The 23484-nt window shown below is 40.9% G+C and overlaps 1 protein-coding gene across 1 annotated transcript in view; it reads right to left on the reverse strand.

The window, feature by feature from the left end:
- Positions 1-22043, reverse strand: part of IL15 (interleukin 15) — a 95300-nt gene extending 73257 nt beyond the window's left edge. The window contains exons 1-2 of the mRNA XM_032857159.1: positions 22021-22043; positions 4731-4815 (exon numbers count right to left, since the gene is read on the reverse strand). The gene's annotated coding sequence lies outside the window, so the exon portion shown is untranslated. The remainder of the gene's footprint in view (positions 1-4730; positions 4816-22020) is intronic.
- Positions 22044-23484: the final 1441 nt, after the last annotated feature.

The following is a 23484-nucleotide window of genomic DNA, read 5'->3' on the forward strand; positions in this document are numbered from 1 at the left end:
TTGCAAATGGCTTATGAAGGACGTGGTTCCAGAAACATTTCAGAGTTAGCATAAAGACATCTTAGATACCAACTGTTATGGAGGAGAAGGAAAGAGTCAATGACTGGTCAGAAAAGATTAATTTGTTTTGGATCTGTTTAAGGCAAATTCCTATTTTCATCATTTCATCATTTTTCGTCTTCTAACAGTATCTTTTCTAGTTTATTCCTTTCAAATCCCCCTTTTAAATAATCTATTACTTAAGGCATTACTATTATACAATATCAAGAATAACAAGAATTCTTATTAAGCTTTGTGTTGATGGCAAAGATCAACGTTTTTGAGAAAAATGTTCAATTTTAAAGTTGGTCTTGGACACAGCCATCAATCTTAATGTTTGTTTGTTTGTTTGTTTGTTTCCTTTTTTGTCTCCACTTGTGCATCATATTCATTTAACAGCCAACCCTTAATCGTGGTTTTACCTCCCACTTCACTGGGCTCCTCCATCACCTCCTAAGAACTTTTTTGAGATTTTTCCTGGATATTTTTCCATCCTCTCTATGAAGCTGCATCAACTCTATAACTCTATCAGGCACACCCAAAGAGGTGCATTTCTGGGATACTTTTCCCTCTCCGATCAGGAAACAAAATACCTTGACAGCCAGGACAACTGATGAATTCTGCATATGGCATGAGAATGAAATTAGCAGACACACTAAAAGGCACAGAACAAGCATTCAGACCCATCTAAGTTTCAAATAGAATGCCCCTGAGACATGGCTATGGCTTGCTGGCTTCCTGTTTATCCCTGAACTTCAACAGGGAGGATAAGTAAGAGCACCTAAGACTGTGGTTTAAAGCTGGGTAGACTCAGGACAGTCTAATCCTTTACGTGTTAGCAACATGGACTCAGGTTTCCTAGCCCAGGGAGACTGCAGGTTAGCTCCTTCAGGAAACACCCAACAAGAGGCAACACAAATACTTAGAAAACAAACGAAACTCTAACTCAGCTCTCCTACCATTTTGCCCTGAGAATCTGCCCCAGGTTAAGTGACACCCTCTTAAAAACACTGTAACAATGTGCCTTCCCCATGAATGCATAGCAGTAATACCAGATTACGGCTGACCTAATCAGGTCGTAGGACCCTGTGTGGCCAAATGTATGTTTGGGAAAATTTATGTTGTTACCCCGCAATTTAATTAGTACATACTGAAATGGAATTAGAAACAAAGAATGTTAGATACTCCCAAGAACTTCCGGCTGGGCATCCATCTATCATAGAGAAAGTTCTTGATGAAGACATCAAGCGACTTGCTCTGAACAGCAAGGCTATGAAGGAATCCATACGCATTCCCATTAAGGTGTGAAGGTGCTATTCGGAGTTGTGGTGAACACAGAGGTACTCACTGCACTCACTGCCCCAAATGACATCTCAGAGCGGGGTCTCTCCCTAGAAATGCCCCCAGTGGAAGGGAGCTGTCTAGCACAAGATCACAACATCTCTGTGTGGGGGCTTGGCCTCCTTCGTTGGGAGTTGGAACATCCCTGAAACTCCATCTGGGCTGCAGAGCACTCACTCTCCAAGGGACGTGGACCCACTGGCTGAGGTCTCTGCTGCCAGCTGCGTCCCTCTTCACCAGCCCCCTCTGCCTCCTTTACTTCTGTCATGGCTTCCTTCCAGTACATATCCTTCCAGAGAACACACCCCAGCAGACCTCCTGCATGTGCATTTCTAGATCACAGTTGGCTTCCCAGGGATCTCAACCTACAAAAACAGTCTCTTCTAGTACCTCAGAAAATCCAGCCCTGGGAAGCGCATGGTCTCCACTGATGTAGATTATTGTAGGGTTTATTTTAATTTAACAAGGCAGACTATGCATCCCCAATGAATACCCGGAAGTTACAGAAAGTTATTTAGACAAAGAACCCTCTTTTTGTGTTGAAGACCTTCTGAGACTGTTTGTGGAATATACTCTGGGGAACATGAATGCAATTCACTTTGGCTCACGTTAGAATATAATTGGTAAATTTACTCATGTCTGTATGTCCTGTAATAGCAAAAGATTGGAAAGAACTTAAATCTCCACAGAGGACTGCTTAAACAAATCACGGCAGAGCCACAGAATGGAATATTATGCACCCAGTATGAAAAAGTATCTAAGATACAGATTTTTAAGTGCAAGAAGCAAGGTTACTCAATAGTGCATATTTTTTTTTTAGAAAGGACTGAACCTATGTTTATGTTTCCTTGTGCATGCTCAAAATATTTATAAAGGTATGAACTAGGAAATGATAACTGTGGTTGCTTCCATAAAAGGGAATTAAAAGCAACTCGGTCCCCTCTAAATTTTAAACCATGGGAATACATTACCTTTTGAAAAAATTAGAATATTAAAAATTAAAAGCAAAACACCACAAAGTATAAAATAGCAGATATTTAAATACTTTAATTATACATGAAGAGACTCTGGAAGAAAAATGTATAACATCTCTACAAGGTTCCTTAGATTATGAGCTCCTTGAAGACAGGAACTATGTCTTCCTATTCATTTTTTCATAATGCCCAAAGCCTTGCAGAATGCCTGAACTAGAGGAGGCAGTCAATAATGTGTTGTTTAATTGAATCCTACTGCTTCCATATGGCAACAGATTTCAAGTAGCGCTTCTTTCCTTTCCTTCTCTTTTAACATTAAACAACAAAAAATATTTTTTTAATGTAGGATCCAGGGAAACTCTAGAAATGGAGGAAGACTAGCAAATTCTTTTAACGTATTTTCCTGGTTTGGTTTTTCTGTTATTAGCCTATAGTCATCTAAAAATTATCTGGAGCTATGCTGTCCAATACAGTCGCCACTAGCCATATGTGGCTATTTAACTATAAATGTAAATTAATTAAAATTAAATTAAATTAAAAATTCACTTCCTCAGTTGAGCTAGCCACGTTTCAAGGGCTCAAATGCCACATATGGTTTGTGGTTACTTTATTGGACGTGGCAGATGGAGAACATTCTCACCACTACAGAAACTTCTTTTGGACAGACCTCAAACAGATATAACAGACTTTGGTTTCAGTCCTATCCGGATTGAATTCCAACTTAGTCACTACAACTAACAATAAGGTTTAATGGAGATTAACCAATCTCCCTGGGCCTCAGTTTCATAGTGCCTCCCCTCACCAGGTCATTGTAAGGATCAAGTTCACTCATGAACATTCATGTTCATACATAGAACAGGCCGCGACACACAGTGAGCGCTCGAAAATGTTACCTCTCTGTAATTATCACCATCGTGAATGTGACACCTCAGCATGAACCAGTCATCATAACCCTCACAGTCAGGCTGTTCCACCCTTCCCAAAGGTCCCGCAGAAAAAGTGACCATTAACATCCTTACCTCAGTGTTATTGAAGTACCAGTCTATCGTGAATAAAGCTTACATGAATTCCTCAGGAGGGCCTTGCGGAAAAAATAAATGTTGGGTCGTGTGATGAATTTGCATTCCGGTGCAAGCTCTATATTGGGTAAGATCCTGGAAACAAATATTTTCATACTTTGGAATGCAATAGTCTAGTTGGATATGATATTAAAATTCTCACTAAGAAGACATCTGTCATACTTTGTCATGTAAAGAGCAAAGTCTACTACCAGCTAAAGTGAAGGGGAAGAGACAGCTGGGTCAGTCAAGGTGAGGTTTTTATAGCTGGTAAATGTGAATTAAATTTTGAAGAACATAAATCATGATGAGAGGAGAGAGAGAAGTGGAAAAGAATGGCCAAGGAACAAGGAAAAGGAAAAAGAGAGAAAAGACTCCTAGTTTTTGCCCTTCAAAAATCAAGAAATATTTTCCTTTTACCCCAGAGGGCAAGCCATTTCCTTGCTACCTTGTGGTTTCCAACAACAGAAAACCACATAGACCTGAATTTACTAGTAGCCAGTTTTGGCCTCTTTAGTGCAACTGTGCAGTAATCTTGATAGAATAGGATAGGATATTAAATATATATAACTTTAAACTCAGAAAATATGATAATTGTATTTCTCTGTTTGACTTATTTCACTCAGCATAATCTCCTCCAGTCCCATCCATGTTGATACAAAAGTTGGGTATTCATCCTTTCTGATGGCTGTGTAATATTCCATTGTGTATATGAACCACATCTTCTTTACCCATTTGTCTGTTGAAGGGCATCTTGGCTTCTTCCATGGGCTGGATATTATGGACTTTGCTGCTATGAAATTGGGGTGCATATGGCCCTTCTTCAATGAATCACGAAATACCACATCAAAAACTAATGATGTACTGTATGGTGACTAACACAACATAATATAAACAAACAAACAAACAAACTCAAAAGTGGGAAGCTATTTTGGTGACTTTCTGACCCTTCCAACATCAGTAGTTAAAGATCAACAAGCCAAAAACAAAACAAAACAAAATAAACAAAAGTGTTCATGTGTGTGTTTTAGATGAATGCTCTTCTTTCAAATTCCTCGGGTATTTATACAAAAAGACCTACATAAAAATTATTCTTCATCAAAAATCAGGCAGTTATTACTAACCAATTTTCCAGTACTGCCTCTATAGATAACTATTTAACTATTAAAGTGGACGCTGTGATTTATGATGGCCGTAATGACACCATGTAATCACTTTGTTTTGCCGCAGAAGACGTACCTTATCTCCTACAGCATGAGATACTGTATGACAATTTATAATGACACATACTTCTTATTACCTGCTGATAATAACCCACCAGGGAAATGACAGCTTAATTATACAGCACGTCTCCTGCTGGCAAATAACTGGATTCCAGCCTTTCTAGGGCTTCTCACCAATCCCTTACAGAAGAAAAGAGGGGTAAGATTACCCCAATCCTTAGAAATAACACAAGTAAAGAAGTCTAAGGCAGAGTAGATCTTTTAGATTAAATACGGATGCACTCGAGGCCACATAATCCCTCCGCGCCCTGATTCCAGACAGTCTCAACCAGAGCTGGCTGTCGCTCCTCTAATGTTTTATTTTCCCCAGCTGATTAGGCCTCTGGTATCTCCCATTCCAAATATCCAGCACGTTATGAGATGCATCAAGTGATTAATTCTGAACACCAGGTCCCTGAATCAACAGAGTGGCCACAGATTTGCTGTAGTAGTCCCAAACGTCTGGTTTCTAAAGCATTACTTGCGGGCTCCTTCCTGAGGAGTAACCTGAACGTCTCAAGTCTCCATAGCAAAGCAGGAGTGCTTGTAAAAGTGGTATGAGCGGGGTGCCTGGCTGGCTCAGTTAGTTAAGCGGTTCAGGCCAGGATTCTGGAGTCCAGGAGTCCAGGGATGGAGTCCCACATCAGGCTCTCTGCTCAGCAGGGAATCTGCTTCTCCCTCTGCCCTTGGCCCTGATTGTGCTCTCTCTCGCTCGCTCACTCTCAAATAAATAAATTTAAGATCTTTGGGGAGAAAACAAAACAAAACAAAACAAAACGCTGAGAGGCAGACTGTCTGTATTCATAAAATGTGCTTGCAATGGGCAGAGCGCTTGGACTCCTGAGTTGTATGGTGGTGCATGTGGCTGTTGGCCTTCTTTTCCCTGGACTGGATGCAGAACTTCTCTATCTTTGACAGCACTGCTGGTCTTTTCTCTCTGCCTGGGCTGCATGTACTCACCTGGGACACGGCTCACAGAATGCCTGCCCCCTGATTTAGGACATTTTATCAGATGTTGTAGTTCTTTATCTCCCCTGGTCTCATGAAATATTCCTATTTAAGGAGTAGTTACCAAAACTATGACTATGAATAGACTGTCATTCCTTTATTCTTCCTAACCTCTGCTTTTCATTTTTCTCTGCTTTCTAACCTTTGCCTTTTCATTTTTCATGCTCCTCAGCTTGTGTGCAAAGAAAAAATGGGTAACATCTAACACGTAGTGTGCCCCATTCCTTCTATGAGATTATACATTTGTTAACAGCGTTTAAAAGTCTGACCCTTTCTATTGGGTGAATTTGTACAGAATACCCCCGAATGTCTGCATTTTTGTAGACTAAAATGTCACATTTCTTTTGAAGGTTTTTTTAGGATTTTGTTTGTTTGTTTGTTTGGTTGTTTTGTTCCCCCTGAGGGGGCTGATGGAGAGATAGACTAGGTGACTGCTTTCTGCGCCAGAGCCATCCCATCCCTACGTAACAGAGGCTGTCCTATTAACTTCAACAACTAAATCATTAATGAGAAGATTTTTGACAAACATGGAATGGGAGCAAATGAAACCAAAAGGTCTTGTAGAATATATCATCCGGAATAGAAAACAACACAGAAGATAATCTCCATTCAGTTACAGAACACAGCCCTCCAGGCAACTCCCATTAAATGTGTCACTGCCCCATGCTGGGATCACAGACATTCATTTCTATAGACACAGAATTTCTCTCTTTGGACTTGTGTAAACAACAGCAGTGGCGTTCACTATCTTTTCTTTTACCAGATGCCATGCAGACAACTGTCTTTACAGACTATTTATCACTAAAACGTTGCAATTTCCAAAACTATGGTTTACGCAACATGGAGCCTATAGGTTCCTTGATAAAAATCTGAGGCCTCCCTAATCTTATCAAAAGCACAGAATGGATTGAAGGCCTAGAACACCTAGCGCTGATTCTGTCTTTAGACAGCCACATGACCTTAGCAAGGTACTCTGTGTCTCCTAACCTCAGCTTATCTTTACAAATAAAGAAACCAGACTGGAAGGTGTCCAAAGTCCTTCTCAGTGTCTAAGTACATGTATTAAGGCCACAGGTGGCTTATCAGCAAATGGTCAAATCCATCCACGTTCTATTAATCATCAGTGCCACCAGATTTGACACCTGAGGGAATTCCTCTGTTCTAATCATCTTAATTTTCCAGAAGAGAAAGAAAGTATAGAGAAACTAAATGCATTCTCCAGTTTTACACCAAGAGGTAAAACTGGGGTTTACCATGTGTCATCTTGGATTCCCAGTTTAAGTCTTCACCAATAGTCGAATCAGCTCACAAAGACTACAAGGCATGTGTTGTGCCTCATGCTGCCTATCCATATTAGTTTCAACTTCAAAACAGGTCTACTTATCCCTAAAATCAAGGATTATAAAATACTTGGGGCTTACAATCTGATATGTACTGATCATAACTAAAGGGCCATATTAGCGGAATTTGAATTGTTTCAATTTTATACCTTTGATCTAACTATCCTGTCCCAGCACTGGCACCATCAGCAAAATGCTGTCATTGTGCAATTTACTCTTCTACTTACTTCCAGAGGGCTACTTTCTAGATCAGAACAACTAAAGTAAACATGTCACCCATAACAACTGTGTGTCATCCTAAGCCACTGCCATTTTAACAGTCACCTCTTGACCCTGGAGGATGGGGAAGATAGAAATTTCGTAAACCCCTTTACCCTGTGGCTAAGCCACAACACTCTTGCTTTTACCCTAGGATCTTTGAGATCTTTGTCCAATGTGGCTTGATGATAATAATGGTAAATAGCATCATATATTTACATATCTACTGTTTCTTGGATGAATCACTTGGGAGAAGGAAAAATAATTAAAATCCCAGGCAGTTCCAAATTAAATAAAGAACCGGTAAGACCAGCTACCTTTTTCTTTGGAAATGTGCCCTACAGATTCTAGAGAAATAAGATGGTTTGTGTGGAATGTTAATCCATGTTCAGGAGCTAATGGCAAAACTGTAAAAACTCCCTTGGGAGAGAGGAGGAAACTGTACCTCAGTTTGGCCAGACCAGAGTCAGACAGCCTAGGGCCAGAAGCAGAGGAGGAGATGAGGAGGAAGGTTCTAGCTGCTGTACCCTGCTTCCTCCCTTATCTTTCCTTGAAAAAGTAGGGTGAGGAGATGTTTGTTTTACTACACCTGTTAACCTTGACTGTTACTTTCTGGTTGGGCCTGGATTGCAGGGCATTCAGAACCTGGAAAATTGGCAACATGATTGCATAAGCCCATACCCTAGATCCAACTAATTGTTCTTCCCACCACTGCTACAAGACAGAAGGGGTATCCAGAACAAGGGACTGGGAAAGATCCGTGGAGAAGATGGTAATAGACTTGTGGGAGAGTCATGCAGTTGTTCAACAGTATGGGTTCTTCAACCTGAAGGGAACCTCACCCCCACACAGTTGGGGGACATAAGCTAGAGTCAAGGGTTTTGTCTCTTGGCTGATAATTCTAGCTAATGATGATCTCAATTTAAGAAAGGGAAGTTTACAGGGAAGGCTGTATAGTGGGGTCTCTATTGGAGAGAGACAAAATTGAATAAAAATGTAGGCCAGATGGGAAAAACCAAATGGAACCAATAAGATAACAATCGAAAAAACTAAAAAATACTTGGTAGAACATAAGAAGGAGTTTGGAAATATGAATCAGGAGCAATAAATATGAAGAAATAACTGGGTATAATAAATATTTTAAAAAAAACCCACAAGTGATCAAAGAGTTAAGTAGATAGCCTGAATGTCAGAAATGAATACTGTTGGAAAGAGGCAGAATGAACCAGACTGTTAGATCAGGCAATATCCTGCAAGGCATTAGGAACTAAAAATTAGATGGGGAAAAAACAGAGGAAGAATGAAGTATAGATGGAAGATAAAAGTAGGAATTGCAACTCTGTCTACTTGCCATCTGAAAAGAAAATAAGACAATTAGTGAAAAGACAATAATCAAAATTTTTCCTAAATGTTAAATATAAGACCTCAAAATAAAGATTAAGAGTATAAAAGAAAATAAATTAAAAACACATCCCACTCACAGCCAGGCATATTTTAGTGGCATCCAAAAAGATTCAAGCCCTCCAAAGAAAACATACAAATGGCCAACAGACACATGAAAAGATGCTCAACATCACTGATCATCAGGGAGATGCAAATCAAAATCACAGTGAGGTATCAACTCGCACCTGTCCAAATGGCTAAAATCAAAAACACCAGAAACAGCAAGTGTTGGTGAGGATGTGGAGAAAAAGGAACCCTAGTGCACTGTTGGTGGGAATGCAAACTAGTACAGCCACTGTGGAAAACAGTATGGGGCCTCCTCAAAAAACTAAAACTACAATTACCATATGACCATATGATCCAGTGATTCCAATACGAAAATACTAATTTGAAAAGACAGATGTACCCTTAATGTTTATTGAAACATTATTTACAATAGCCAAATTATGGAAGCAACCCAGTGTCCACTGATAGATGACTGGATAAAGAAAACATGGTATAGATCTATAATGGAATATTACTCAGCCATAAAAATGAATGAAATCTTGTCATTTGCAATAATATGGATGGAGCTAGAGAGTATAATGCTAAGTGAAATATATCAGTCAGAGAAAGACGAACACCATATGATCTCATGCATACACGGAATTTAAGAAACAAAACAAATAAACAAAGGAAAAATAGGAAAAAAACCAGATTCTTAACTATAGAGAATAGAGATGGGTAAATAGAAGGGGATTAAGAGTACACTTATCATAATGAGCACTGAGTAATGTATAGAACTGGTGAATCACTGTATTGGACACCTGAAACCAATATAACACTGTATGCTAACTACATTGGGATGTTAAAACAAATTCAAGCCAAAGAGAAACTTCAACCATATTCATTAGAGTGAAAGCAGACAAAGGTCAGAATGACGTCAAGCTTCTTGAAAGCAACAACAGATGCAAGATAATGGAGCAGAGTCCCCACAATGCTGAAGAAAAACTAACCTTGGACCTAGAATTAAATACCTGGGTAAACCAGTATTTACATGTGAAGGCAAAGTTAACATATTCACAGGCATATAAAACATCAGAAAAATTCACCCTTTATGACCCATTTGAAGTAATTTTTGGAGAAAGCAAAAAGATATAGGAAGCAAAGATAAGAAAAGAAGTTAATGTTTATGGTTGTTTAAATAAGCAAAACTTACAAAGGACTGCTTGGCACATAGTAAGTACTCAGGAAAAATGAGCAACTATTATCTTTGTTTTCAGTATTCTGTTATATAGTTGTGCAGAGGGGCGCCTGGGTGGCTCAGTGGGTTAAGCCTCTGCCTTCAGCTCAGGCCATGATCTCAGGGTCCTGCATGGGGCTCTCTGCTCAGTGGGAAGTCTGCAACCCTCTCTCTCTCTGCCTGCCTCTCTGCCTACTTGTGATCTCTTTCTCTGTCAAATAAATAAATCTTAAAAAAAAAAAAAAAAAAGTTGTGCAGATATTGACATCCCCAGCATTCTCCAAAACTGAAGGAAATGCTTTTTAAAGTTCTTTACTAAGAATGACATTACTAGGGGCGCCTGGGTGGCTCAGTGGGTTAAGCATCTGCCTGTGGCTCAGGTGGTGATCCCAGAGTCCTGGCATGGAGCCCCACATCGGGCTCCTTGCTCAGTGGGGAGTCTGCTTCTCCTTCTGTCCCTCTCCCCTGCTCATGCTCTATCTTACCCTCTCACTCGCATTCTCTCTCTCGAATAAATAAATAAAACTGTTAAGGAATGACATTTACTCGAGATTATTTAGCAGATATCATTCATTCATTCCCACATTTGGAAGATCCCATTTAATCTTATGAAGCTTTTATCCAAATGCTTGATAATAACTTTCTCTGCATGCATCCATTAGCATTATACTGACAGATTTTCTAATATTGGACTATCCATGCAATCCTCAAGTAAATCCATTTGATTATGATAAATGTCTTCCTGGTGGGGGCGGGTGTGCCGTGCATTTTATTGTTACGTTAGCTAATATTTTATTTAGTATTTTAAAATGCTACTGACTTTTTGTTACTCTGTCTGGCTGTCTTGCTGAACTTATCATTTTCATAATTTGTTAATTTTCAAGGCTTTCACTTATCAATAATGATAATTTTACCTCCTCCTTTTTAATCTTTATGCTGCTTCTTCGTTTTTCCAGTGTGGTATCACATGCTTGCTGAAGCATATAGGCTTTGGAGAGAGACTTATCTGTGGACCCTGGGCACAAGGTCTTGGTACGTCTTGGTACATCACCTGAAAAGTAGTTAAGAAAAGCACCTCAAGGAGTTTATGAGGATTCCACAAGTTGAAATGCTTGGCACGAGGCCAACAATAGATGTTAACTATTGAAATATTTACTAAATATGTGTTATTGCATCAAATATTTTTTCCTCTACCCTTTCTTCTGACTCACCCACCAGGTCCAGAGGTTTCACTTTCACTGACTGGAGGGTGTGTGATGTAACGAGCACTGGGCGTTACTATGAAACTAATGAATCACTGAACTCTATCTCTGCAACCAACCATACACTCTCTGTTAATTAATTGAATTCAAATAAAATAAAATAAAAGAACAAGGGATACCTAATCCCATCTTAGAAGTTTAGGAGAATCTCCCCAAGAAAATAATATGAAAGTGAAACCTCTGGACCAGGTGGGTGAGTCAGAAGGAAGGGTAGAGGAAAAAATGTTGGGATGCAATAATGCATTCCCGAGGAGGGACGTGCATACCCACATCCTTCGCCAGGACAGAAAGCACAGCATGTTTAGAGAATGGACAGCTGTTCCGTAGAAGTATACTGGTTACCAATATTAATTGTTCCAGTAGATAACGATTTGATGAAAGGAATTATGTTTGGTTCGGTTTTTTACCCCTCAGAGCACTTGGCAAAGAGCCATGCACTGAAAAAGTGCTCAATAAATATTTGCTACATATAGGAAGGTTTCTGGTCCACTGTAAACCTACTTGATTCAAAACCATAGCCTGGGAACCAATGCTTTACAAACTGCAGAGGCTAAGACTAATTTGTCTTGAATTAAGAAAGGTCAATATTTAGAAGAGAGATGCCTCAATATCAAATGTAAATCAGCCATCATAAAACCACAGGTCTCAAGTTTTAGAGGCCCTTCACAAAACAATGAGAAGAGTCCAGGGGTAAAGTCTAATGATATAAAATACAGACTCTTAAAAATCTGACATCTGGGATTACCACAAGTTTTAAAGTGACCTAATAAAGTTGTTATGACTATATTTGTTTCCTTGGATTCTCAGGAGAAGGAGCACTAAATAAATTAAATATTAACAGTACTCCTATTTTTATAAATTTCTTTTCATCTTTTTTGTATTCTGAAATATTTTTTTTCAAAATACTTGGCAAATAGAATTAAGAAAATGAAAAAAATTTCTATTCAGTGAAATTTAGAAAATAGGGTGTGGGGTTTTTTCTATTTCCTTTTGTTTATTGAAGGATTTTTTTTTTTGCAATTTATAAAATTATCCACTCAATAACAACTGGCACAAAATATTAAACACCACCCCCTCATTTTTTTAGTTCTAACAGGCTCATGCTAATCTAAAGAGCTCATATGCATCCTCCTAAAAATTAATATAAGGATTCTATCAGTAGTCTGGCCCAAATTAGATCCTCAGGAAATTCTGTTTCCCTTCCTGACCCTAACAATATGCTGGGATTGGTTTTCCAATGCTGGGGAATGTTTTTTCCATTTGCTGGGAATGGTTTTCCAACAGTCATATGAGATCACTGATGATTTATTTCCAGTCAAATGTAGTCAAACTCCTTTTCTCAAAACCTTTTATGACTTGGCCCCTCATCAATATGTGACAGATTATTGACAACAAAAATAACATTATTAAACGTCTATTATGTGCCAGGCAAGGTGCTAGGCAGAAAAGGATGAGGTATTTCCCAAACTCCAGCCTTTCTAACTCCATCATCACAATTCTTGTCATCCTTGGTACCACTTTTGTCATTTACTCAAGAGAAGAGTCCGTAGGAACACAAGTCAATATAATGAAATACTGGAGATACTATTAGAGAGGTATCCACCAGGAGGGGACAGAATGAAGGAGAAATGTAGTCAATATTTCCTGGGGGCTTGAGAGGAGGTAAAGCAGGGGATTTGCCCTGAGAACTTCACAGAGTAAGTGACTCTTTAAAGACTGGTATATTAAAAAAATTTAAAACAAACCAACAAACAAAAAAACACCTCATGGACACAGAAAACAGATGGGTGGTTTCTGGAGGCAGGGTGTTGAGGAACGGGTGAAATGGGTAGAAGGAGCCAAAAGGTACAAACTTCCAGTTATAAAACAAGTAAGCCATGGGAATGTAATGTACAGTTAATACTGTTTTGCATATTTGAAAGTTTCTAGAAGAGTAAGCCTCTCTTGCATGCGGGCTTTAGGGTAGGATGGGAAGAGACACACAATTCAATCCGTAATGATTACCTTCCCAAAAACTGAAAAAAATCTGAATTCCAAACCTATCTGACCCTAAGAGTTTTGGATAGGGTACTATAAACCTAGCAGTGTGTCAGATAGTTACAGGGGTATGGAGGAGAGTTTAAACACAGTGCTGATGGGAGTCCAGTAAAAAGTACATGGGTTAGGGAAAACCTCACCGCGAATGGGATATTGAACCAAGCCGATGAGGTAAGGGAGTAGGCTATATCTGAGAGAAGTAGGGGAACAGCAAGTTCAAGGACCCTTAGATAAGAACAGAGAAGAATGTGTGATGAGGGGCAAGTTTGTCAGTGTGACTGAAACAATGAGCTAAAGGAAGAATAGTAGGTAACATAACATAAAAATCACTTAGGGCCTTCTGACCATTATAATGGAATTTGGCTTTTACAGAAGTGAGATGAGAAGGCAAAGAAGGGTTCTGAATAGAGGAGGAGCATGACCTAATTACTGTTTTAACAGGATGACAATGTGTGGCTGATCATCTCCAAAGATGGCTGCCATCATTGGCACCTTCCCTCCCTCAGTGAACAAGCACGACAAGCTACCCAGCATAGGTCTGGTCCATGTCCTCTCCCACTGAATTTGAGATGGCCTTCTAACTTGCTCTTCCCAAAAGAATGAAACAAATGTAAAGTCTAGGAATTCTATACCCAGGCCTTAAGAGGATGTGCAGCTCCCACTTCCTCTTTTATGGAAGCTGAATACTATATAAGAAGTCTGACAACCCTGAGACCATCACGGTATGAGAAAGCCCAATCTAGCCATGTGGAAAGGCCAAATGGAAGAGAATGAAAGAACCCACCCAACAGCCTGACCCAATACCTTGAACTTTTTCAGACAGTCCTTGGACAACTAGAGTCAGCTGAGACCACAGACATTGTGGAATGGAAACAAGTCATTGTCGTTATGTCCTGTCCAAATTTCTAGCCTCCAAACCTTGAACAAATAAAATGGTTCTTGTTTCACACCATGAAATTTTGGAGGAGTTTATCACCTAGCAATTAGAAACGGATATTAAAATTGATAATGAGACCAGGTGGTTGGTAGACACCTCATGAAGAGCAACAAGGCTACTCTTTCTAGTTAAAGTTAGAAAGGCAATAGTACACTTCTTACTGAAGGCGGGAGAGAGGGCAACTCACATTACATAGTGGCCAAATATCTGGCAACAATATGGAAGAAAATATATCTAATGAACTTGTAGATCTGGCTAAGAAGATTTCTGAGCATGATAGCTGGCTTCATTTAGCTGCCTAGGATTCATTACAGGAAGAGAAAGATGAACTAAAGTGTTCAAATGGAATTTAGAGGAAATTGTTCAACCCAATACTTGCCAACCTAGAAAAGAAAACTTTTTGTCACTCTCGCCTCTCCAGACAGCAAAAGATTCTCAAAGAAAGAAGCAGTCTTGGGACAAAGTTCAAATCCAAGGTCTATTCTTACAATGTGCCCTGAGGTTAAAGATCAAATCAAGTGCGTTGCTGGAAGATGCCTCATTAAGACCTTACTCGAAGGCAGTGCCTCCTAGACCCAGTCAGCGGGACAAAAATGCTTCGAAAAACCTTAAGGGTTTCTCCTACAGCATCCTGACTCATAGCCAAAATAAAGAGGGGAATATTTAAGTGTCTTCTGGGTACGTCTTTCTCTACTAGAGTGAACCTCAATAAAATTTATAGGAATCCTTCAAGATTTAAAAGAAAAATGTACTTAAAACAAAAAACAGAAAAACAACCTCACCACCAGGTAAGCGAAAGGAAGGACACAAAAGGTCCTTAAATCCAACTCAGAGCAGGAAGTGGCCTCTTCAGTTGCTGACAAGCGCTGTTTCTTCTGGAAAAGAAAGAAAGATTAAAGGCGGGGCGGGCGGGGGGGGGGATGGGGCTTCACTTCCAGCCAGCCCAGATGAGGTGCCAGAGGTAGGAATGAAGAAACCCTCCAGAATGTTTCCTCCTCAGTGGCCTTGTAAGAGCTAAGGAGCTGAATGTGGTGCAAACTGCAGAATCATGATAAATAACAAATTACTGTTTGTTAAGCCAGTGGTTTCTGGGTGTTTCTGATTGTTTGTTTTGAGGGTTTGCTTGTTTGTTTTGTGAGTTTGTTTGTTTAATGCAGGCAGAGCAAGTAACAGAAGCTTTCTGGCTGCTGTGTCCCATTGAGAACAGGCAGGGGGAGGGGCAAGAACAGCAGCAGGGAGACCAATCTTGCAGTAATACCATGAGGCATGAAAAGAGTGGCTTGGGTCCATGTGGCAGCCGTGAAGCTGGCAAGAAGTCAGATGTGGGATATACTCTGCAGGGGCAGCCGAACGACTTGGTGGCAGACTGAAATGTGGGGTATGAAAAAAAGAGAAGTAAGGACACCTCTGATATGGACTAAGTGATCGTGTATGTAGCTCCAAGAATGGAACTGCCACCAAGCTAGAGGAGAGAAACAGTGGAAGAAGTTTGGAGGTTAAGCCAGGAATCCAGTGAGTCCTAGACCTGTCCTCAGAATTACTAACTAGACTAGGAGTTCGGGGTTGTGACTGGATACAGAAATCACTACTCTAGGAAGGCATTAACAGCCACGAGGCTGGATGAGATCACCAAGGGAGTGAGTTACACAGAGAAAGGACTGACCCCACTGACACCTCTGTTTAGAGGTTAGGGAAACAGAACTGGGAAGAGACCAAAATGAGTGATTGTGAGACAGAAAGACAAGCAGGAGAGGTGGGAGACTGCCTGGAAGCCAAATGAAAAACAATGAAAACAACTCTGCTAAAGAGTGTACTGGAATAGAGTCAAGCCCTAACTGCTGCATCTAACATGGCGGGGCTTGGTACTTCTGTCAAGAACAGATTTAGTGGAGCAGTGGGGAAGATGACCTGCCCGGTTCAAGAGACAATGAGAAGAGAGAAACTGGAAACAGAAAGTAGAATTGACTTTGAAAGTTTTCCTGTAAAATGGAGACCAAAAAAGGAGGTGGTGGCTGTGGAGAAACATGAGGTCAAAGAGAGCTGTTTGTTTTGTTGTTGTTGTTGTTTATGGGAGAAATTACATTGATGGCAAAGACCCATTAAAAAGAGACAAAAATTGATGACAGAAAGAATGAATTACTAGAGCTCTGTCCTTGAGCAGATAACGGGAATGAGACTGCATGTCTGTAGGATTGCAATGGATTTCTGGCTGGTTTCCTTCTCTCCAATTTGTTTTTTCTTCAATAAATCCTACCCCAGACTGACTATCCCCAAATACTGTTTTAATGATAGTAGTCCACCATTGTTTTTGTTCTATTACATTTCCCGTTTTCCTGGAAGTCTGCTTAGTTGTCGAAATGTTGAATGTCCTCTCATCGAAGTCAATACAAATCAACCATGTGACCAACCCTTGGTTGGGCTCACAGTCTTTATTCAAAATGTGACTGGAGACACACACATAATAAGATGAATTTACAGAGACAAAAACTAGCATAGCACCAAATAAATTCATATAAGGGAGAAAATAATTTTACCTGGGCAGTAGAAGGGGGCAGCAAAAGTTATGGAGGTTGGATGCTTCAGCAGTACGCAGGAAGGATGATAAGGAGTGAACAGGGACAGCAAGTGTGTCTAGTGTCTAGAGCACAGAGCAGTGTGACTGGGACTAGCATGGAAGGGGAGCCCAGGCTGGGAAGGCTATCCAAGTCCCCAAGCCTGGCTAGAAGCTATTCTCCACCCCCACAACTCCCCCATACATTCCCCCCCCCATCCCCTCCCCTGCTTTCAGTGGAAAGCCAGTTCTTTACCCCTCCCTCCCCTACACACACACACACACACACACACACACACACACACACAGTCTCTGCTTTAAGCACAATGAGCCATGGCAATATACAAACCAACCTTAGGGGGCAGGCAATAGGCTGAACCAGATCAGAGATCTTCAAAGTAATCACCAGGCATCCCCAGGGAACCCCACTGCTTCCTGAGCTCTGTATGGATATAGAAGAGTTCTAAAAAAAACAATTTCCAGATCCTCTATTTCCATAGGAACCCTTTTTCACAAGTGATATGCTTGAAATGTGCCAACAGTGAGCATTTTCTGGCAAGTTCTCCTTTCCCACTTCCCCTTTTATAATTACCCTTCACCCATTTTACCAAAGAAAGGCACATCTCTCTCCCATTCACAATCTTACTATATGCCTTGCCTCCCCAAGGTGCCTAATAAAGGAGCAATTTGAAAAACTGATATTAGAGAAACGTTCTTTCAGGAAAGCACTGATATCCACATTACCCATACCTACATTTAGGATACAAATTTCCACTATAGTTTACTTCTATGCCTCATAATTACTTACCAAAAGTTAATGAATTACTTTTGTTACCTGTATACTAATATTTAAAATAGCATAAGGAATAATTTTTAACAAAACTATTTTAAAAATTAAATTTAAATGTATATACTTTTTGTTGCTGAGGAGTAAGAGGAGCACAGAAGTTGGAAAAATATATTGTAAAATTTCGAACTATAAATTGTTCAATTGAAAAATAATTGAAAATTTTAGAGGTCAGAGCTAAGAGTGCACAAGGGGTATTCCATTTCTCAAATTTCTATTAGAAGGCATACGAGCAAAATGCCCAGTGAGAATGAAATGATACAAGGGATTATTGAATGTGTCACAGGGCTTCTTCCCTGTGTCATTGTGATAAGTAGAACTCCCCCCACAACAACCAACCTTACAACCATTATATTTTCTTCTTGTAGGATAATTTTCAGTTTCAATTCCTTTATTTAACAAAATATTTTGTCACTCTCCGGATCCCTTCTGCAGTCTGTTAGCACTTGGAAAAACCTTAGCATCAGGAGAAGAAGCAACTATGCATTATTAGAACATGATGAGCGAATAGGCATTCAGACTTTTTTTTAATCCATTTTTATATAGTCTATATAAAAATACCTCTTTTGTATACACATACACACACATGTGTATGCATATGCACATACATATACATATATATGTATATGTAAGTCCTTCCAAAAATGACCCAAGACACTACTAGAGTCGCAGTGGGATAAAACACTGAAAAATATATGTATACATATACCCTGCCTCCAGATATAAAATGAGCACGAATAACACTGCTGAACTGAAATGAGACCAAAAGCTTCTTATTTCCTACATCTGATTGCAGTACTGAGGAACTTGGGGGAAAAAAAAAAGATAAAGCAAAATAATAAATATATAATTAATAATAATTAGTCAAATTCACCACTATATAGTTGGTAGTGAGGATCTGCAGTACTAGCTAAAACCACAGAGGTTCTTTCAACTCCCCTATGGCATTTTTCCATTCAGTCCATTCCAATGGGATAGCAGCAAGCACTTAAGCATTGTTCAATCTCAACAGCCTGATGTAGCAATCTACAACCACTGTGGAAGTAAACCAAAGAGCTAATATTGAACTAAGGAAAGCAGGTGGCTTCTTGCCAATCCTCATACCATAAAGCCTCTGAAAAAGCTTCTCAAATACTTGACAACACCACCTCTGTTGTGATATAATGGGAAAGGCTTCTGTTCTGATCTCTCCAGGAACCCCAGCTTTCGACTTGGATGGATGAATGGATAGATGGATAAATTCAGCACCCAGATCAATCCCCATGTACTTACGTCAGGTTCTATCAGCAAAAGCTGATGCAAATTAATGTTCTCATTCAGGAACCATGACAGAAACCTCTCCAAGGAACCAAATACATATAGACACTCGCATGAATATCAGTTGATCATAAATATATATAAATATATTTAAGTAAAAACATATATATAAATATATAATTAATGATTGATGTCAATCATGCAAGTACCATATAAGCAGTATTACTTGAAAACCAACATTCTATCTGTATAACATGGCGTCAAAATGAAGTCGTGGTTAGTTGTCACTGCCAAATTGTGGGAAATACTTATATGGAAATATCATTCTTCATAAATACCTGTGATCTTAAATCTGTGTGGGTTAAATCCTCAGTTCCACCACTTAACTAGCTCTGTAACTTTGGGAATGTTACTCAGTTACCCTGTGCTCCAGTTTTCTCAGCACTATAATATAGTTCCTACCACCACATAACTTTATTATGATGATTTTTAAAAATACATACTTGGAACAATGCCCAGTACATAATAAGACCTCAACAAGTATTAGCTATAATTAATATGAATTATATTTCCCATATGGGAAATAATATATTTCCCATAATTCAAGTTGCTGGCAGAAACACGGAACTCTCCGTATTATCATTAACTAACCTTCAAAAGAATAGCTACCTGGGGCACCTGGGTGGCTCAGTGGGTTAAGCCTCTGCCTTCGGCTCAGGTTATGATCTCAGGGTCCTAGGATCAAGCCCTGCATCGGGCTCTCCGCTCAGCGAGGAGCCTGCTTCCCCCTCTCTCTCTGCCTGCCTCTCTGCCTACTTGTGATCTTTCTCTCTCTGTCAAATAAATAAAACAGATAAATAAAAATTAAAAAAAAAAAGAATAGCTACCTAATGAACAAACTTAACAGGAAGCTCTAAGAGACAAATGAAGAAAAGGACAGTTTTCTAAGTTTTAAAATGTTTTTAAAACTACCTGGGGTTCAAGGCCCACTTAAAAACCTAATTAGAGTTGTAGATATTTTCCTAAGAAAAATCCACTTACACTAACATTCAGGGCTTCAATCATAGCCTTCCTGAAATCTACCCAGAGCCAGCAAACCTGAGATGGAGAACCTCCTGGGGTTTAAAATCCTTTAATTATCAAACTCTATTTCAATAAACTTTAAATCACTGATTTTCTCTCTCCTTCAAAGATGTTGATAAATATGTATTTCATTAACAACAAATATGTCTTGCAAGAGAGCTGCTGACATTTATATATGAATCTCACCGGTGAAAATAGAAAGCATCAAATCATTTCCCTTAAGTCCACCAAAATCTGCAGTAAAATTCCAAATTTCAGGACTACAACTCCAAAACAGGTTCTGGAGCTCCCATGCCAAACTGTCAGAGAATAGTGAATCCAAAGTATGGAAAGGGACGTCTGGCTGTTTCAGTCAGCAGAGCATGTGACTCTTGATCTTGGGGAAGTGACTTTGAGCCCCACATGGTGTAGAGCTTACTTAATAAAAATAAATAAATAGATTAATAATAAATTAAAAAGCAAAGTATTGGAACACTGCCTACTGAGCTTCAGGACCAGTGACCAACTTAACTCCTCCGTGTCACTCTGTCACAGAGCCAATGACCCTGCAGGAAAGGCCATTCTGAGTATGACTAAAACTCTGAGGAGAAAACTCATTGAGAAATGAATGTGACCTTAAAACACAATCGTAACAAACCTTTAGAACTTTCTGAGACTTAACTTGATTCCATAAAATTTTAAATTCTTTGTCACTTTTTAAAGCTAAGAAGGCTCTTACTTTTTCTCTTTAGTCCCTTCCTTTACATATCTTTATGTTCTTTTTGTACCTCCTTCCTCCACCACACCGCTTTTCAACAAAACAACAGGAGTTGTTAAATTGAATCAATCATTGCACCTTGATGCTTTCAGTAGAACAGCCCACCTCACAGCCATCCCCCCTGGGACACCGCAACCATCCAGAGCTAATCTGTTCTTTCAGTCAAGTCAGCAAAACCTCCTTAGGCACAATGACAAGATAAGGATGCCTATCAGTTACAAATAGATGTCATCACCCCTGTTAATAACTTTAGAAAGTAGCTTTAAAAAACACAATGGAAAAATAGCTAGCGACAACAACTTTGCTTCCAGTTTTGAAACTTCTAACATCCTGTTTAAGAATCTGTTGGTACACACCGTTTAGGAATAATCTTGCATTACGGCTAAGTTGAAGCTCTCAAAATCTTAAACGCACAGCATTACATAAATTAAAATGAATTGTATATGTCCGCAAAATGCAATCTCAGTAACACTGGGAAAAAATTAACTGGATTTTCATTTAAATCCACCTTGGATAAGGATTTTACTGCAACTAAGTTCTCCTACATCTCTTCCAAGTTTCTAATACTGCTTTTCTAAGAGATGAGTGGCTTGTACAGGGTTGGAACTAAGAATCCAAACCCAGGCCTGACTGCCCAGCAATAACCATTTCTGCAAGTTCCTTTCCCTAGGAGGACAAGGGTTCTCATCCAAAAAGGGAAGGGTAACTCGATTTTGCAAACAAAGGTAGCGACAGACGTGCAGAGTCCTACACACCTTTGCTCCGACCGAGAGGGAGTTTGGGAGGGCACAGGGAAGAAGCGAGGAGCTGCAGTACCTTCTTGAACTCTCTGAGCTCGGTTAGGTGCAGAACTCAGCGCTCGGTGCTGCCAGACCGCGTCTTCTCCGCGGGGGCAGCCAGACGCACGTCCCTCGCTCTCCGCCCGTCAGCTGGCAAAGTCCAGCGCAGGGGAGAGCCCAGGCAGGGGAGAGCCCGGCGCCGGACGCTGCCTCCCGCGCCTCGGCTGCCTGCAACACCGAAAGACGGGAGCGCACGCAAGAGCCGCGCGGGACCCGCCAGCGGACGAGCAAGCTGCGCACCTCTGGAAGCGGAGGATGGCGAGCACGGGGGGAATAAAGGGTCAGAAGGGGGAAAACCGCTCTGCGCAGTGCAGCCAAAAACCCGAAGTCGCGGTCAAGTGTTCCGCGCGAGAGGGCGGGGCGGCGCAACCCGCAGCTGGTGGCGGGAAACGGGTGGGTCGGCCCGGAGCTGGGAGAGGCCCGAGGCGTAGGCTTTCGGGGAAAATTCCATCGCCTTTTCAACCACCACCACCTCCCCTCCCAGAGCCGAGAAGCAGAACTCTACCTCCATCGAGTCCGGGCTGCAGGGCTGGGGGCGGCAAGCGGCGCGGCGGGCGGGCGCTGCCACCAGGCCCTCTCAGCCGGGCGACGGGCTTCGACTGCGAGTCAGCGGGGGTTCCCCCTGGGCTCCCTGAACCCAGGGAGTCCCAACCCTCAGCGAAAAGAAAAGTGAAAGAGAGAAGAGCGAGGAGCAGAGGGCAAGACAAACTTCCCCAGCGGCGGCTGGGGGAGGGAGATGTGGCAGGAGACCCTGAAAGATTGCCCCAGGTGTCCAGTTCCCCGCCCTCTTGGCTGGGACGCTCCGCAGGTTTCCGCCACTGCCAAATCCGGGGCGCAGAACTTGGAGGGAGGAGGAGGTCAGGGAGCGCCGGCCCCGCCTCGCAGAAACGCCCAGACCGCGGCTTCGGCCTGTGCCTTTATCTTTCCTGGCACCTCCAGGGAAAGCGCGAGAAGTCTCGGAGACCACCCCCGGCCCCCGCCCCTACCCAGCCTGGCTTAGGGCGGGAGGCTTCCCGGGAGAAGCCTGGAGACCTGGGCGCGTGGTTGAGCACCCAGCTGGCCCAGAGGCAAGGGAAAAATGTGTAGTAGGATCGAGCTGGGCTGGGCGGCTACTCCAGACCAGCCTCTCACCCCGCAGCGCAGGCTGGAAGAAGGCAGGCTTAGGTGAAGTCTGGCGGGAGAGGACGGAATAAGACAGGTGGATGACTACTTTGTCCAAGGCAGTTGTGAGCACGGAGGTGAACTGGCAGACATGAGCCCGCCTGTGGATCACTTTTCCACTGTAGGGCACACTGGACTGTAAACACGGTGCCTGACCCCATTAAATGGGACGCTGTGAAAATGTTATTAGGGTATTTCACAATTCAAAGAAGGGACTAAGTTCTTTAAAGCTCAGTGATCCTCATGCCACACACAGTCAGCAGAAAAGTCCTCATGCCCAGTTTTGGAAACACTCTGAAGAACCTTGAACACGTGTGAATCAGCGAAAATCCCTAATGGAAGGTCGTCCCCAAATTTTCCAGTTATGTCACAGAAAAACTGATACGGTTCCTTGGAGTTTAGTAAACATTTAAGTACCTTTTCTTTACAATTACCTATTTTTAAAAAATAAAAATATTAGAAGTCATTTAAGTATCAATTATGCATAAAATTCCACGTAAAATAATTTCATATTTTTATGAAAAAGTTGATCTCTAGATAGTCACATCAACAAAAAAGGTGATATATAAAAATCTAAAAACCATTTTTTACAACAATTCAAAAATTTACCATAGTTGGAAATTATATTTAAAGAAATTAAAGTCCTTTTCTGTCCAAGACAATGTTATGTTGAATTTTCTTGTAATAATGCCAATGATCTCAAATCTAATCTGACTTTTTCACAGTGATATGCTGAAGCTCTGATTTGCAGAATGGGCATTCATTGTGAGAGCAGGCGTGCAGCCATATTGGATTCTGTTGCAAAGAT

The sequence above is a fragment of the Lontra canadensis genome, unplaced genomic scaffold (assembly GCF_010015895.1).
Source record: "Lontra canadensis isolate GAN:19392208 unplaced genomic scaffold, GSC_riverotter_1.0 scaffold1, whole genome shotgun sequence".
Classification (NCBI taxonomy): domain Eukaryota; kingdom Metazoa; phylum Chordata; class Mammalia; order Carnivora; family Mustelidae; genus Lontra; species Lontra canadensis.